Source organism: Balaenoptera ricei, chromosome 1 (genome assembly GCF_028023285.1).
Source record: "Balaenoptera ricei isolate mBalRic1 chromosome 1, mBalRic1.hap2, whole genome shotgun sequence".
Taxonomy (NCBI): domain Eukaryota; kingdom Metazoa; phylum Chordata; class Mammalia; order Artiodactyla; family Balaenopteridae; genus Balaenoptera; species Balaenoptera ricei.
In genome coordinates, this window is record NC_082639.1 from 185579332 (window position 1) to 185596739 (window position 17408).

The 17408-nt window shown below is 31.6% G+C and overlaps 1 long non-coding RNA gene across 1 annotated transcript in view; it reads right to left on the bottom strand.

Moving 5' to 3' along the window:
- The window catches only part of LOC132354220 (uncharacterized), a 41198-nt gene that overhangs the window by 5306 nt on the left and 18484 nt on the right, over positions 1-17408 (bottom strand). The window contains exons 2-3 of the long non-coding RNA XR_009499211.1: positions 10341-10399; positions 726-758 (exon numbers count right to left, since the gene is read on the bottom strand). This is a non-coding gene — a long non-coding RNA (uncharacterized LOC132354220). The remainder of the gene's footprint in view (positions 1-725; positions 759-10340; positions 10400-17408) is intronic.

Sequence of the window (17408 nt, forward strand, 5' to 3'; positions counted from 1 at the left end):
ATTAATTTTTAATAAAATATTAATAATTTCTCCAGTATTATTCACCTGTTTTTACCAAATTTTTGTTCAAATATAATTCCACAAAGATATTGTTATGCAATGAACTTTGAATTCTGTGAATTATAAACTTAATTCTTTTAGTAATGTAATGATTTTATATCTAAATTATACATATACTCATATTTTTCTTCAAAATTGAACCAATTTATAAAATAAACTATAAATTTAGAAAATAAGCTTCTTTTTATTTTTAGCCTTAAGAAGATTTGTATCATTATTGAAAACAATGTTTTGCTAGCCTAGAATGTAAAAGTCATCACTTAACTTTTCTTCATATTATCGAAGATAAACATTTTCCCAATTATTTACTCACTCTTTTTATTTTCTCTTGTTTTCACTATTTATATGTTTCAAAGTTTATTCTTGTGACCTGTCATTTTTCTTGTAAACTTGAATGAATTCTTTTTATAAAACACATGTGGACTCTGTATCACATGTGAAAAAATTTATTTCTAGAATATTTTTATTGTGATTTAAATTATAATCCACAGAGTTTTAAATTCTATGTTTTATGTCAATATTTTATTTGTTGTTATTGCTTAAATAAAGATAAGATTGTTATTTTATTCTTTATTTGAACATTGAATTCTTTGAACGAAGTATTTGAACAAATTCCTTTGCTGTTTATAGTAAAGCCCGACAGAAATGGTTAACAACAGGCTTACCTTCTGTTCTCTTTCCTTCCTAAAATGATGTCCCTGGTAAAGAAAAAAAGATGTCTTGGTCAAATGCCCTTGTAAACACAGACAGAATTCTTGTCAGATATGTTAATAGTATTTACTATTGGGAGAATCCTTATCTGTGAAATGCATTTAGCAAAATATACCTGGTTAATCTAGTATTTCTTATGATCAAGAAACCAGAAATGTATTAACTTGTGGAGCAATGCTCCCTAGAAAACGTCATGTAAGCTTTGTAACTCTAAGTGTAAAATGGAGGTATTTCAAGTCTGAAACAACTCCCTCTTGTGTAATTGATAGGACTGTATTTATTACGTAGAGATTTCAATGTTGACTTGAGATGGGGGGCTAATCAGCAGTCCCAGACCACTCTGTTTTGCCTGAGCCTTGAAATTACTGGTATTATTAAAATTGCTTAGTAAGTGTGGATATCGCCTAATCACTGATACATCTGAGTGTGATTTGATAATCCAATCTTTGTGTTATCTCATGAGGTGAATTGAAATTATTGATGTTAATTTTACTAAATATTCTTCCATTTTCTCATGTTTTCAAAAAGCTTTCACATATATATGTATATGTGTGTGAAGCACGTGTGTGAGTATAGACTGTGGACAATATTACTTTCTTCCCCCATCAGTGTTTTTTATTTTTAAATTTATTTTATTGAAGTATAGTTGATTTACAATGTTGTTAATTTCTCCTGTACAGCAAAGTGATTCAGTTATACATATCTATATATTTATAGATATAGATATATATATAGATATATATATATATACTTTTTCATATTCTTTTCCATTTTGGTTTATCACAGGATATTGAATATAGTTCCCTGTGCTATACAGTAGGACCTTGTTGTTTATCCATCCTGTATATAATAGTTTGCATCTGCTAATCCCAAACTCCCACTCCATTCCTCCCCCACCACCCCACCCCGTTGGAAACCACAAGTCTGTTCTCTATGTCTGTGAGTCTGTTTCTGTTTCATAGATAGGTTCATTTGTGCCATATTTTAGATTCCACATATAAGTGATATCATATGGTGTTTATCTTTCTCCTTCTGACTTTACTTAGTATGATAATCTCTAGGTCCATCCATGTTGCTGAAAATGGCATTATTTTGTTCTTTTTTATGGCTGAGTAGTATTCCATTGTATGTATGTACCACATTTTCTTTATCCATTCATCTGTTGATGGACATTTAAGTTATTTCCATGTCTTGGCTATTGTGAATACTGCTGCTATGAACATAGGGGTGCATGTATCTTTTTGAATTAGTTTTGTCTGGATATATGCCCAGGAGTGGGATTGCTGGATCATATGGTAATTCTATTTTTAAATGAAACAACCAACAAGGGATTAATCTCCAAAATATACAAACAGCTCATGCAGCTTAATATCAAAAAAACAAACAACCCAATCAAAAAATGGGCAGAAAATCTAAATAGACATTTCTTCAAAGAAGACATACAGATGGCCAACAGGCACGTGAAAAGATGTTCAACATCACTAATTATTAGTTTTTTAAGGAACCTCCATACCGTTCTCCATAGTGGCTGCACCACTTTACATTTCCACCAACAGTGCAAGAGGGTTCCCTTTTCTCCACACCCTCTCCAGCATTTGTTATTTGTAGACTTCTTAGTGATGGCCATTTTGACCGGTGTGAAATGGTACCTCATTGTAGTTTTGATTTGCATTTCACTAATAATTAGTGATGTTGAGCATCTTTTCATGTGCCTTTTGGCCATCTGTATGTCTTCTTTGGAGAAATATCTATTTAGGTTTTCTGCCCATTTTTCAATTGGGTCGTTTGCTTTTTTGTTGTTCAGTTGTATAAGCTGTTTGTATATTTTGGAAATCAAGCCCTTGGTGGTGGCATCATTTGGAAATGTTTTCTCCCCATGCACAGGTTGTCTTTACGTTTTGTTTATGGTTTCCTTCACTGTTCAAAGGATTATAAGTTTGATTAGGTCCCATTTGATTATTCTTGCTTTTATTTCTGTTGCCTTGGGAGGCTGACCTAGGAAAACATTGGTACAATTTATGTCAAAGAATGTTTTGCCTATGATCTCTTCTGGGAGTTTTATGGTGTCATGTCTTATATTTAAGTCTTTAAGCCGTTTTGAGTTTATTTTTGTGTATTCTGTGAAGGAGAGTTATAACTTCATTGAGTTACATGTGGCTGTCTGGGTTTCCCAGCACCACTTGCTGAAGAGACTGTCTTTTCTCCGTTGTATATTCTTGCCTCCTTTGTCGAAGATTAATGACCGTAGGTGTGTGGGTTTACTTCTGGATTCTCAATTTTATTCCATTTATCTGTATGTCTATTCTTATGTCTGTACCACAGTGCTTCTATTGCTGTAGCTTTGTACTAAGTGTTGAAATCAAGATGTGTGAGCCCTCCAACTTTGTTTTTCTTTTTCAAGATTATTTTCTCTATGTGGAGTCCCTTGCAATTTCATATGAATTCTAGAATCAGGTTTTATATTTCTGCAAGAAAGGCTGTCAAGATTTGGTAAGGATTGCATTGTATTTGCAGATTTCTTTGGGTATTATTTCCTTCTTAAAAATAATAAATGTTCCAATCCATGTACATGGGATATATTTCTTATCTAGATCTTCTTTAATTCCATTCAGCAGGACTTTAGTTTTTGCTATACAGGTCCTGTACCTCTTTGGTTAAATTTATTCCTAAATAATTTTTTTTTGTTGCCATTAAAAATCAAATTATTTTCTTAGTTTCCTTTCCAGAGTATTCATTGTTAGTGTAATGAAATACAATTGATTGCTGATTTTTGTGTGTTGATATTGTCCTCTGCAACAATGTTGAATTTGTTCATTAACTTTAATAGTTGTGTGTGTGTAAACTTTAGAATTTTCTATGTATAGAATCATGCTATCTGTGATTAGAGATGGTTTTACTTATTCCTTTCCCATTTGAATGCCTTTTATTTATTTTACTTACCTAATTGCCTGTCTACAACTTCCAGTAAAATGTTGAATAGCAGGGCCAAAAGTGGGCATTCTTGTCTTGTTTCTGATCTTAGGGTGAAAAAGTCAGTCTTTCACCATTGAGTATGATGGTAGTTGGGGATTTTCTTATAAATATCCTTCATCATGTTGAAGAAATTCTCTTCTACTCCTATTTTGATGAATTTTTTTATCATGAAATGTTCAAATATGTCAAATGCTTTCTCTCCATAAATTGAGATAATCATGTGTTTTTCCCCTAGTTCTCTTAACGTGGTGTATTACGTTGATTTTTCTTATGTTAAAATATACTTACATTCCTGAGATAAATATCACTTGGTCATGATGTATACCCCTTTTTATATACTGTTGAATTCAGGTTGCTAGTATTTTGTTGAGAATTTTTTGCATTTATATTCATAAGTCTTATTGGCCTGTAACTTTTTTTCCCCTTTAATGTCTTTTTCTGGCTTTGGTATCAGGGTAATGCTGATCTCGTGGAATGAATTAGGACATGTTATCTCCTCTTCTGTTTTTTGGAAAAGCTTGAGAAAGATTGGTGCTAATTCTGCTTTTAATGTTTGGTAGAAGTCAGCAGCAAAGCCATCTGGTACTGTACCTTTCTTTTTTGGGAGGGTTTTTAATTAATGATTCAATCTCCTTATGTGTGACAGATCTGTTCAGATTTTATATTTCTTTTTGACTCAATTTTGGAAGTTTATGTCTTTCTAGGAATTTGTCCATTTAATCAAGACTAGCTATTTTGTTGGTATACAATTGTTTATAGTATTATCCTATAATCACCTTTATTTCTATAAGTTTAATAGTAATGGATCTACTGTCAATTTTGATTTTAGTAATTTTCATTTTCTCTCATTCTTCTTAGTTAATCTAGCTGTAGGTTTGCCAATTTTTTAAAAACTTTTCTAAGAATCAACTTTTTGTTTTATAGGTTCCCTCTATTATTTTCTATTCTTAATTTTGTTTATGCATTAACCTTTATTATATTCTTCCTTCTGCTAGCTTTGAGCTCAGTTTTCTCTTCTTTTCCTAGTTTCTTAAGGTGAAAGGCTGTATTATTGACTTGAGAACTTCCTTCCTTTTCAATGGGCGTATACAGCTATACATTTCCCTTTGAGCACTGCTTTTGCCTCATCCCATAAGTTTTGTTATGCTGTGCTTTTAATTTATCTCAAAAGTATTTTCTCATTTTCCTTGTGATTTTTTTCTTTGAACCATTTGTTGTTGAAGAATTTGTTGTTTAATTTCCACATATATGCAATTTTTCCAGTTTCCCATTTGTTATTGATTTCTGTTATTAACTTCATTCCACTGTATTTGGAGAAGATAGATTGTATGATTTTTAGTTTGTTAAATTTTACTTAGATTTGTTTTGTGGCCTAATGTTTGTGATCTGTCTTGGGGAAATGTTTCATATGCATTGAAGAGGGTGTCTATTTTGATGTTTTTGGGTGGAATGTTCTATATTTTTCTGTTATGTCTAGTTGGTTTACAGTGTTGTTCAGTTCCTCTTTTTCCTTACTGAACTTCTGTATAGTTATTCTATCCATTATTGAAAGTGGGACATTGAATACTCCATTATTGTAGAACTATTTCTCTTCATTTTTGTCCATTTTTGTTTCATATATTTTGGGCCTCTGTTTTGAGGCTCTGATTATATTTGTTATATCTTCTCGATGGAGTGATGCTTTCTTGAATATATGATGTCTTTCTCTGTCTCTTGTAACAATTTTTGACTTAAAGTCTATTGCATCTGATGTTATTATAACTACCCAAGCTCTCTTTTGGTTACTATTTACATAGTATCTGATTTTACATCCTTTCACTTTCATCCTATTTGTAACTTTGGATCTAAATTGAGTATCTTGTAGACAGCATATAGTTGGGTCATTTTTATTAAATTCTAATCTGCCAACTCTGCCCTTTGATTGGAGAGCTTAAAAATTTACAAATGAAGTAATTACTGGTAAGGAAGTACTTACTTCTGCCATTTTGCCTTTTTTCTATATGTCTTATACAATTTTTATTCTTTCTTTCTTTTCCTTCAATACTGCCTTCTTTTGTGTTTAACTTTTTTGTAGGGCATGATTTTAATTTCCTTCTCATTTCTTTTTCTGTATATTTTAAAAGATTTTTTTCTTAATGATTACCATGGGGATAAATCTATTAAAAAATAGTTTGAATTAATACCTACTTAAGTTTGATGGTATACAAAATCTTTGCTCCTATACTACTTCATCTCTCCCTCTTTGTGTTATTGTCACAAATTATATCTTTCATATGCTGTGTACTCATTAACATAGATTTATAATTATTATGCATTCATTTGTCTTTTAAATATTATAGAGAACAAAAATGATTACAAACCAAATATACAATAATACAACTTTTTTACATTTACCTATGTAGTTTCTTTGACTGGTGTCCTTTATTTCTTCATATGGCTTGGGTTTACTGATCTGTTTGGCACTTCTTTGAGGCCAGGTCAAGTGCCAGTATTTCCCTCTGCTTTTATTTTCTTCTGGGAATGTCTTTATTTCTCCTTCATTTTTGAAGGTTAGTTTTGCTGGATATGAAATTTGGGGTTGACATTTTTTCCCAGCACTTTAAATATGTTATTCCACTGCCTTCTGACTTCCACAGTTTCTGATGAGAAATTGGCTGTTAATCTTATTGTGGCTCCCTTGTAAATGGCAAGTCATTTTTTCTCTTGCTGCTTTCAAGTTCCTCTCTTTGTCTTTCAAAAGTTTGATTGTATCTTGCTGTGAATATTTTAACATTGACTTTATTTGGAGTTCGGTAACCTTCTTGAATGTGTAGATTCATGTCTTTCATCAATTTTGGAAGGTTTTCAGGCATTATTATTTCAAATATTATTTCTCCTTCAATGCTTAGTCAGACTATTTGAATTTCTGCCTTACCCTTCACTTACTGTTTAAAGATAGCCAGAAGTGGAAGCTTATCCTCTTCTCAGTTCTTTTCTGAGAGTTCATCTAGCTTTGGGCACATGCAACAGACTTCTGGAATCCCCATACAGGAGTTCTTTAACAGCTTTATTTCAAAGGTATCTCCTCCTACCCCAACCTCTTACTTCCTAGGCTTTTTGGTCTGTCTGCTGCTTGCCCCATCTGTTTTATCTTACCCCAGATGGTAGCAGGTAGTGTATATCTTTAAATGCTTTCAATAATTGCCACAGAGTGGTCATTCCAACTCTGACAGATTTCCAAAGGAGGGGAAACAAAAACAAATCCTTGAGAAGATTCCATAGGGGGCTACAAGACAGGACTTGATGTATAATAATAATTCTTTGAGAACAAGATCTGTACTCTTGTTCTTGCACCTCAGTGATACCAGGAAGTTTCACAAGAAACATGGTCTTACATCCCTATGGTCACCTCTGATCTAGGTAATGAGGGGTGGGTGGTAGGCAGGTAAGCAAAATTCCACAACATTCTCTTACAAAAGTTGAGGAGCTTATTTATTCATTAAGCACTCCCTTGATTTTTTGTAAGATTTTTATTAGATTCCAATATTCTGAAAAAGTTGATTCTGACAGTTTTTGCCAGATCAATCACTGTTTCAGTGGAGGAATGGAACTTAAGTGCTCCCTACACTTCCATTTTCCTTGGTAGCACCCTAATAAGTGTATTATTGTTTTTGGGTATGTTACTCATTTATTTGCAATTATCTAATAGACAATTTTAAAAAGCTTAGAATGCATAGAATTTGACTAGTTCCCTCAGATTTTCAATATATTTTCATACATTGTGACTGACTAAGATGACTAGAGAAAGCTGAAATAAAGCTAGCAGTACAAGAAGCCTAACATGTTTGCTCTAAAAACATCTATCAAATACTCAGGAGTGATGGCATGAGGTCCCTCTGAAAATGAGGCTGGATGTGGGTATGCAAACAGTAATATCAGTTGAAGCTTTGTTTAGTAAGTTGCCAGAAACTGGGATTATCCTTCACATAGACACACACACACACACACACACACACACACACACACACACACACACACAAAGACAAATGCTAGCAGAAGTCTAGAGGTTTATTTTCTGGAGAAGCTGATCTCAACTGAATTTGAACTACTGAACTATGAACTAGTTTGTACCATACACTAAAGAAAAATTAAGTAAATTCTCCATACTGTAGAGTGAGTCACTTATTCTTCTAGGCTTCCATAGTGGTAGTGGTTTCCAGGTAGGAAATTGATAGGCTTTTCTTCTGGGAAACCTAACTAGCTCCAAAGAAACAATATAAATGTACTATTGTTTAGTGTTCTCCTCACCGAAGTGACCCAGCAGGATTACTCTATAGTAAAGCCAACAAATCAAAACATTCTGGTTCTGCACCATGGCGTTTCCTTATAGTTTTTAACTGCTGCCTTAAATATAGGAAGACATAAATGGGTCCCTAGACATCTGAGAAGAGCTTTTAACTTGAAAGACCTAGATTAAAACAAAAAGAAAATATGTGGAAGGTGTAGAGAAATAAAGTCATTTCCTCTCTATTTTTTGATAAAAAGTATGGCCATGGCTTTTATTTTTTAATGCTTTGTTATACTCAGTAGGTTAGGGTATTGTTTTATGTTGATGAAGATTTAGTTAGAAGTATGTTTTTTATATCAGCTTGATTAGTTTTGGTTTTAAAAAATTCATATGTAACTTCTAATTACTTTCTAAAATTTTGGAAACTTTTATGTAATGATGGAATTGCTATAATTATTTTCCAAGTCTGACCTAATATAGTACTAAATATGTCTAGTGCTGGTCATTTTTGAATAGATGCTAATGTGTGTGTGTGTGTGTGTGTGTGTGTTGAGGGTAAAGGGTTGGACACTGTGTGGAGAGAGAATATTCCTTAGTGATCTTATTACTTTCCTAAACTCAGTCTTCTGCATTTTTCACTTTTTAAGCTATTATATTGGATTATTGACTAAATTTAAATTATTAAAATTAATTCAGTTTTTTGATTTATAAACACAATAATTATGCAGAATTTTTCATCACTTTATATATTCTGTCTTATCTACTGGTTGTTAAATTACACTTTTTTTTCTAATTTTGCTTATTTTAATATTTTCTTAATTATATTTTTAGAAATTTATTTTATCCTTAATCGTAAGAACCTGTATAATATGTAAGAGAAGACATGCTGTGAATGAAAATATAATTTTTTTAAAATATTGCTCTATTTTCCATGATTGCTGACAACTGAAAAGTGTATCTAAAAATTTCCTTTGAGATATAACTAATTATTTTAAATATTGGTATGCACTAAGAGCCTTTTCTTTTCTTTGAAATGATTCCATAATATTTGATACACTGATATAGGTTATTTACTCAGTTTTTAATTTTCCCATCAGTAAATTCAGCAGCTATCTATAATCACAACATAATAGTTCAGAACATGAAAGGAAGTCTACCATAGTTAAATGAACCCATATGGGGAATTTAGATAGGCTGAACACTATTACCCATTTTGGGCGACCTCCATCCTGGCAGCACTGATGCCTGTAATCCTTAGAAGTCCCTGTGATCAGGAATAAACTCAGTTGGTTAGGTGTTTAGTTTGCTCTCTTTAACACTTGCTTATTCAGTTCTGTGTGTCATAATACGAAGTTCAGAATAATTTAGGGTGAAAATATTTTTCATTCCCACAAAGCATTTGCTACAGAAATCCAGTGCACATATTGGAGGCACATGGTATCATTTTTCAGTTTCCAAAGCAATTCTTCAGGTGAAAATGTGACTTTATGGTTTAAGGAGTCATATTTACCACAAGCTAATGGGATATTTTAGAATATATACACAACTGTATTCTAAAGAGTATGGGTACTTTAAAATATTTTTTAGTGGGGATAATTAAAATAATGTTGATAGTCCTTAGAGTACAAGTACTGTGATTCAGTAGAACACTGAGTACAGAGGCACTTTCTTCCTACTAGCTCATGACAGATTTTAGACATGTAGTTATTTTATTTTGGAAGAAAAAAGATTTTCCAAATTGAAAATAAGTATTTTAATGTTGGAGAGTTAAGTAGGCTATTATCACAATGATGGCTAGAAAATATTAACAGATCACAATTGTGACATCGTGTCATGAATAGTCTATACTTGATGCATTTTTAACAGATACGGCTAAGGATATATTTAAAAGATGAGGAGCACCAATGCCCTCTCATTGACAGGGAAACAAACTACCTCCCAACAGGTAGACATAATCGTAAATGTTAATATCTCATTTTCTAATGAGACAAGATGAATTATGGTAGAATTGAGAGTGACATTACACAACGAGGAAATGGTGAGTGAAATTTCCCATTTATTCAGGAAATTCTGAGTCATTGTATGCTCCTGAACTCTTTATGTATCCCCATTTTTTTTGGTTCAATTCTTGTTCTAGTTGGCTAGTCTTTGATTTATCCTGTCTTCTCTCAAGTCTTTGCAAAGGCAATGATAGCAGTTGTGGTGTAATACAGAAAATTTCTAATGTTTGTTCAAGCGATGGAAACCTTTTTTGTCCCCTAGATGAAGTATTACTCAGAATGCCATATAGACTATAACAAAAGGAGAGCCCAAGTCATTCTCTGCTTACCATTGCCCTTGCTTCCTTTGGCAGTGTTTCATGAACTCTAAAAAAGGAATCAGTTGTTCCTAGCAAAAAAAAACAAAAAAACAAAACAACTTTATTTTGGTTTGTTTTAAAGCCGAGGCTTCCTCTCTAAGAAACTGCAGCATTTAAATATATTTTTGGAAAGACATGTCTGATTTGACTTGCTACCGTTTTTTGATTCACATAGATTTTATGTTGAGGATCATGCATTTTGGTATAAGTTAAAGTGTGGTACAATAGCTAAACAGATTTAACACACTGAGAAGTGTATGGAATTTTTTTTACACAATACCAACTGCTTGGTTGTTTGGAAATGTCTGCCTGTGGGTGACTACGAACAGAGAATTTGAATACTATTAAAGACACACATTCCATCTTCACCAAGAGGGATTTTCCATTATGACAAACAGAAACATCTGGCTAGGTCAGAATGACTAACCATTACTTACATTCTACTTCTACTACATACTACTTCTCATGAGTTACAACTGTGTGTGTCATCGACGTATTCCTCTCTCATGCAATGTTTGGTGATAATGCAATTAAAACTTCCCTGTTCTTTATAAACACTGGGAGTTAGTTTTAATTTTCAGTTTTACTTTTTATGAATTAAAAAAGTGTATCTACCATCATTAGGGAGTATATTTTAATTATTAGATGGTGAAACATTGCTAAAAGGACATATTGTTAAAATAAAATTTCAGCAAGGGATCTAAATCAGATGTAGTTAGTACAATTATATCAAATTCCTAACTGTAAGGTGACATTTTCAGTGAGAGTTGCTGTGATGGAATCTCAGGCCCAGGTATTAACTCATGTTTGTTTTTTATTTAGAAGTATGGAGAGGGTAGACAAAATTTAATAAAGCAATGACTCTAGAATTAAATCCTTTGATGAATGACATTTGAGGTTTATTGTATGTTCTCTCTTCCCCTTGATCCACATCCACCCCTCTCCTGCCATTTTTAAAAGTGATTAGATCATTCACAGAGCAAATAGAACAGATTTGTTTTCCCCTTTTCCTATGTTAAGTGATTTTATATCAAGACTAATGAGATGAATATTTTCCTACAATTTATTCTTAGTATTGCATATCCTGTACTTGAATTGGTTTCATTAATTATGCATCCAGCATTCAAGAGAAGATGAGATATCCAGGAAAATAAGATGATGTTTGCTTTAAAAACTCTTATTAACTTAATGTTCGGTCCAAGTGAAACCTGTTGTAAGGCCTAGTAGTACTGTGTTGCCATAAGTTTCATTGATACTAATCAGATCCTCTTTGTGCTAATGACAAACTACAGTGTATTACCTTCTCTCATCTGCTAATTTTAATTGAAATTGAGATTCTGTGGTTGTGTACTCATTTCTTGTATTTGATTCGAATATGTGTGTGCGTTCAATATTTCTTCCTACAATATAAGGAATACTAATTCAGTCTTGTGTGTGTGTTTGGATATGGCATTGTTTATACACACTCCTTCAAATACCACTAGCTAAAGGCTTGAAAAATTTCTATATAATACTACTTCCATTATTGGTTGGTTATGAGTTGCGCTGATAGTTCATGAAAAAAGCCTTAATATTAGCTTATTATTTACCTGATGTAGGCAATACCCTTCTTTCTTGAGTTTGAATGACTTTTAGATTAGATACATGATATCATCAGAAATTTAGGTAAACTTATTACTTTTAAATATTTTAATACAGAACATTTGTTGTTTTCTTATAATTTACATTTCAAAACAAAGGGCAGAGCTATAAAAACTATAGAGAGGATTTTTATTTTTACTTATTTTTTATATGAAGGAGATATATGGGAGTTTCTTCCTTGTTTATGGAGTTATAAAGTGTTGATTCTTTAAAAATAATTTATTAAGAAATATTTGACAGATGTTATGTCTTTAAGATTGGTAATACAAGGGTCTGTTTTGTCTTTTTGGTTTGTTTTTTGTTTTGCTGTTAGGTAAATTGAGAGCTTACCACGTATCACAAAGGCTTGATTTTGTCCAAATAAATGTATTAAATCTGCTGCTAGAAAGCCCAGTGAAAGTGAACACTTGACTGAGTCTGTAGGGTACAGCTCCCTACTGAGCCTTTACAGAAGAGCAACTGTTTAAAGAAGAATGGAAAGTAGAACAGACACGAAGTTAAAAGACAAATGTGCAGACTCCTGCTTTTAATGGTATTCCAGGGTTTAGCAAGCCATTAACTTTAGTGCTGTAGAACTGCTGAAAGGAAGATTTAAAAATAAAAGTTGTGGCTATCCAGGGACTAAGATGCTGAAGGATCCAGAGAGATCATTTGCTGTTGGAGAGGATCTCCAAGCATGGAAGGTCAAAGTCAATTGAAAAGATATATGGAAATGGTAATTGATTCCCCCTGAAAAGCTGGTGGCCAGTACAGAGAGGGAAAATAAATAAATTGGTAAATCATTGGTGTTTTAAATATTAGGAAAGCCATTTGTAAATCTTTACAGCCTATCTCAAATTTTCTATATATTTAATAAGGACAATTGCCTTTGTGCAAATAAATTATCAGTAGTTATTGGAAATGAAAATTGTCAGCATTATTGAAGATTTGCTTATGAAGTACTGGGGGAAATTCTCCATGAAATACCATATTTCATCCTGCCAAAGTATCAGTCTCTGGTGCAGTTCTGCATCTTCTAGAATAAGTAACCTTGGTATATAATCCCCCAATACCTTCTATTACCCATTTTGTCACTCATTCTCCATCTCTTGTGTGAATTTTAAAATATCACAAAGAGCCAGAAATCTTGTTCTTTTGAAAATGATACATTGGTTTTAATCCTGAGGTTTTGATCAAATTTTCGACTGATGTGGTGTACTGTTAGTATTTTTAATTTTCAAAAATGCAAAAATAGGTCTGGTTTTCCTTTCAATTTAAATCTGCTGTTCTGAAAGTAGAGAGGGAAATCCTATCTAGGTTTGATTAATTAGTAATAAAGATGGTTTCCAATAAATCTTTGCTTGTGATTCTTCTTCATATAAAAGGAAACTGACTTGGAGCCAAGTTACCAGCAAGAAATAAATGCCCTTTACTGTTACACTTATTCAGAGATAGGTCTTGGATTGAAGCCACCTATGTAAAAGGAACCATGCATGGTTCATGATGGAAGAGAGTGCTGTAGATGAAAATGGAAACTTGCATCCTACCGCAGGACAGAAATGGAAAAAAAAAACCAAAACTGACAATGCCTGCCAGGTGGCAGATATTTCTATATACACTAACACACTCAATCCAAAGTCAAATGCTCTAAATCACCAAGGAAATAATACCATGTATAAAGGACGATGCATAATAACCACAGAGTATGGTTCTGGAGTCAGACTACTTGAGTGTGAATCCCTGCTCTGTCTCATACTAGTTACATGATGTTGGCAAAATACTTATTTTTATGTTCCTGTTTCCTTATTTGTAAAATAACAACACTGATAAGGTTTTAAGGGTTATAAGAGTTAATATTTATATGGTTTTTGGAACAATGCTGAACACACACAACTGCTAGATGAAGGTTTGCTATTGCTATTTATAGAAGATAAAGATTTAATATCATGAAGCACTGCCTCCTATCTCGTTATAATCTTTAAAGGTGTTATTTAAGCCTAGCTTGAAAAGAAAATGTATGTATCTAAGTAGCAACATTAGTATCAATATTATTAGATAATACTTAATATTATTACAGTTAATTAATACTTAAAATATTTGCTATAATAGAACGTATAACATTGTTTTCAGTATTACAGAATAATGTATTTGTGATTAATTGATTACATATTATAGAAAGATTGACAATATATACCTAAACAAATGACTACAGTTTTAATTGGATTCTTCCTGATTTTCAGTTTGCTTCATGGCACATGGACTTTAAAGACATTCTGATGCCTGTAAAAGGGAATCGAGCAGTTTCGTCATATTGTTTCCCAGATATTTTGCCTTTATAGATAAGGCCTGGGAACGTACATTATTAAAAATTCCCAAAGACTGAATATCAGTAGGTTGGGACATAAAGTATTTTTTAAAATAAACCTACATGAGAATAGTTTGTAGATAAATTTCAGAAGGTCTTGAGGCAATAATGCTGCTTCCTATAGACATTAACATAGAAATAGAAACTAATTGTATAAAAGATACAAATTATGAATCCATATTTAAACGTCCAGTGGGAGATTTCCATCCTATAATTAGTTTCAGTTCTATAAGAAATTATGATATACTCTATGATTATGTGCCTTTGAACACCAATGAATATTTAATTTGTTTTGTTGCACTACTCTCATATATCATATGAAAATATTTGTTCTCACATGTGTCAGATTATATTCTTTCATTTGAAAGTAATCTTTTTTTGAGCCCTATGTATTATTTCTAAAATGGGTCAAGAATAACAACTTCAAATAACTTGAAACATCTTCTGCTTTTGATGCTGAATAACTGTTGACATATGATTTTATAAATAGACTTTATTTTAAATATGGAAATTCATGGCTTTGTAGTAGTTGAAAATGGGATCTTAATATTTTATAAGCAACTTCTTTTTCCATTTATAACAGAATAGTAAGTAGACAATGAACTATTATTAAATTTCTTCAGTATATCTGATATTTAGCACATTTAAACATTTATAACTACCTCCTTTAATTATTCTGTAGTATTTTCTGCATATAGATTAAGTTCTTAACTACATAAAAAGAGATAATTATTTTAATAACAATAATGTATGAGTTGATATTTTTCTTGACTATACCACAGAATAAAAAAAGGAAGTGATTTAAAATCTTTAATGAAAAATTATACCTGGATTTAATATTCTTTTACTTATGCACTAGTAATTACATTCATTAAAGTTTTAATTTCAAGCAATATTGCCTAGATAAAATTAAGTAAGCATCTCCTGTTAGTATCTGTTTATATACTGAGCATTATTGCCTTTTACCCTTCATTTCTTGTAATCTACATTCAATTATAATTCCTTTTTCTCATTTAATGCTAACCCATGTTGTAATAATGTTGCATGTACTGAAAAATTATATAGAGAGCTGCTAGAAGATGTGAAATATTTATTGTACATATAAAATAAGCTTTACATATTCATCTTAACTGAATTTCAATTTGATAAGAACTATGTCTTCTTTAAAACATTTATATTAATAAATCTTAGAATAAATAGCCTGCTGTTTTAGATAAAGGTTTATATATCATTTGCCAAATTCAGTCAACATTTGTAAAATTATTTTACAGATAATTCTTGATGGATAATCCTTGATATTCCATTCAATAATTGCTAAAATAGTTTCTTTGTTTATGGAGTTGAGGCTGGGTGATGATCCCAAGCAAACATGATTCATCTTCAAAAATGAATTTGGCTCAATTTTTTAAACCTATATAAAGGAAGAAACTGAATTTTTAAATTTCTTCTGGAATCTTCCCGATGCTGCCTCTGACAGTGATATCCTTATTGTATATTGTACACTCTTCATTCTGATATACGTGAAGAAAGGAAAGAAAAGATGGGAGAAAAAGAGATTTGCAGGGGAAAAGAACATATAATAATTATAATAATGAAAGGTGGGTATCTCCTGTAGGGATTATCACACAATGAAAAATGTTCTTCAGTCTATGGAAAAGGGGATATAAATGCCTCCAAAATATAAGTGAAATAGATTCTTGATGGATTGGGATAGACTTGCAGTTACCTACACTTTTTTTTTTAAAAGAATTCTATTTTTCAAATAAAACCTAATGAATAAAATGGATGATACAAGTAAAAAATAAATAAATAAAATCAGCTTAATATGGAGGAAACACAATTATAAAAACTAAAAGAAGAGAGTAGAGATTTACCTTCCCTGAACTTGCTCAAGCCGGTCAGTTCATACTGATAGAATTTTTCCATCCAATTCTGATTTTACTTTTCTTAACTAGATGTAACTTAATGCCATCTTTAAAGGAGATATCTGTGTTTTATTACTTTTTTCAATGTGGTTATTATCAGTCATTACAACAGTCTTAACTGTGTGGCAGTCTAAATGAAATGTGAGACAGAGTAATTAATCATATTTACCATATTTCTTTAGCTATCATATTATTATTACTATTATTATTTTACTTTTGTACTGCACAATCTACAGAATATTGGTAGTTTAAGTCAACCCTGCAGAGTTTAATTTTATCTAATGTAAGAAATTAGAACTTTGAGGATGAGCAGTATGTTTGTTTTCACTTTTACATGATTTTGAATACCAATCAAAATGGAAAAACCATTTGTGATATATTTGTAGATAATCCATTCCCAAATTAATGAGGTAAATGTATTAGTCACAGATAATGTAATTATGACCCAGAAGTTAATGTAAATCATCTTCCAGGAAGGATGAGTGAATGACTCTTTGTAAGTTAGAGAAATGAAGGAGAAAAAAAAAAGTTAGGTCTTTAGAGAAGGGTTTGCCATGCAAATAAAATGTTGTAATTATTTTTTCAATAGGTCCATTATGTCTGAGCAGATAATTTCATAATATCCAAAGATATAGCCACATACATATTTTAGATTTTGCAGAAATGCTTGTAGGATTTCTTAGGCCTATATTTTAGGTCCACAACTCAGGCAATGTGGCAGGTAAGGGAACTACAGAATTCAGTGGGAAAAAATAAACAAAAATTGTCTTACTACTTCAGCTTCAGTGAAAGAGGTGAAGACTTTACAGAAGTTTGAGGTTTGAGTAGCCAAAAAAAAAAAAAACCTATAAGTTCCATTTGCCTAGTTAATATTTGTTTTATTTTTACAATTAAATTATTTTTAGAATCATATTTCACTAGAAATGGGAATAAATTAAAATGTCCACAAAGAAGATTATAGACAAATATTGTTAGAAATTATAAATATAGTTGGCGTAAGTTTATAAAAACTTAGACTAAGAAAAAAAAAGGGTAAAAAAAGGAGTGATGTTATAAAGTCATCGGTTGTATTATGAAAAAAAAAAAAGATAGGCTCATATGTACAACTAAAAGACAACAGAGCTAAGG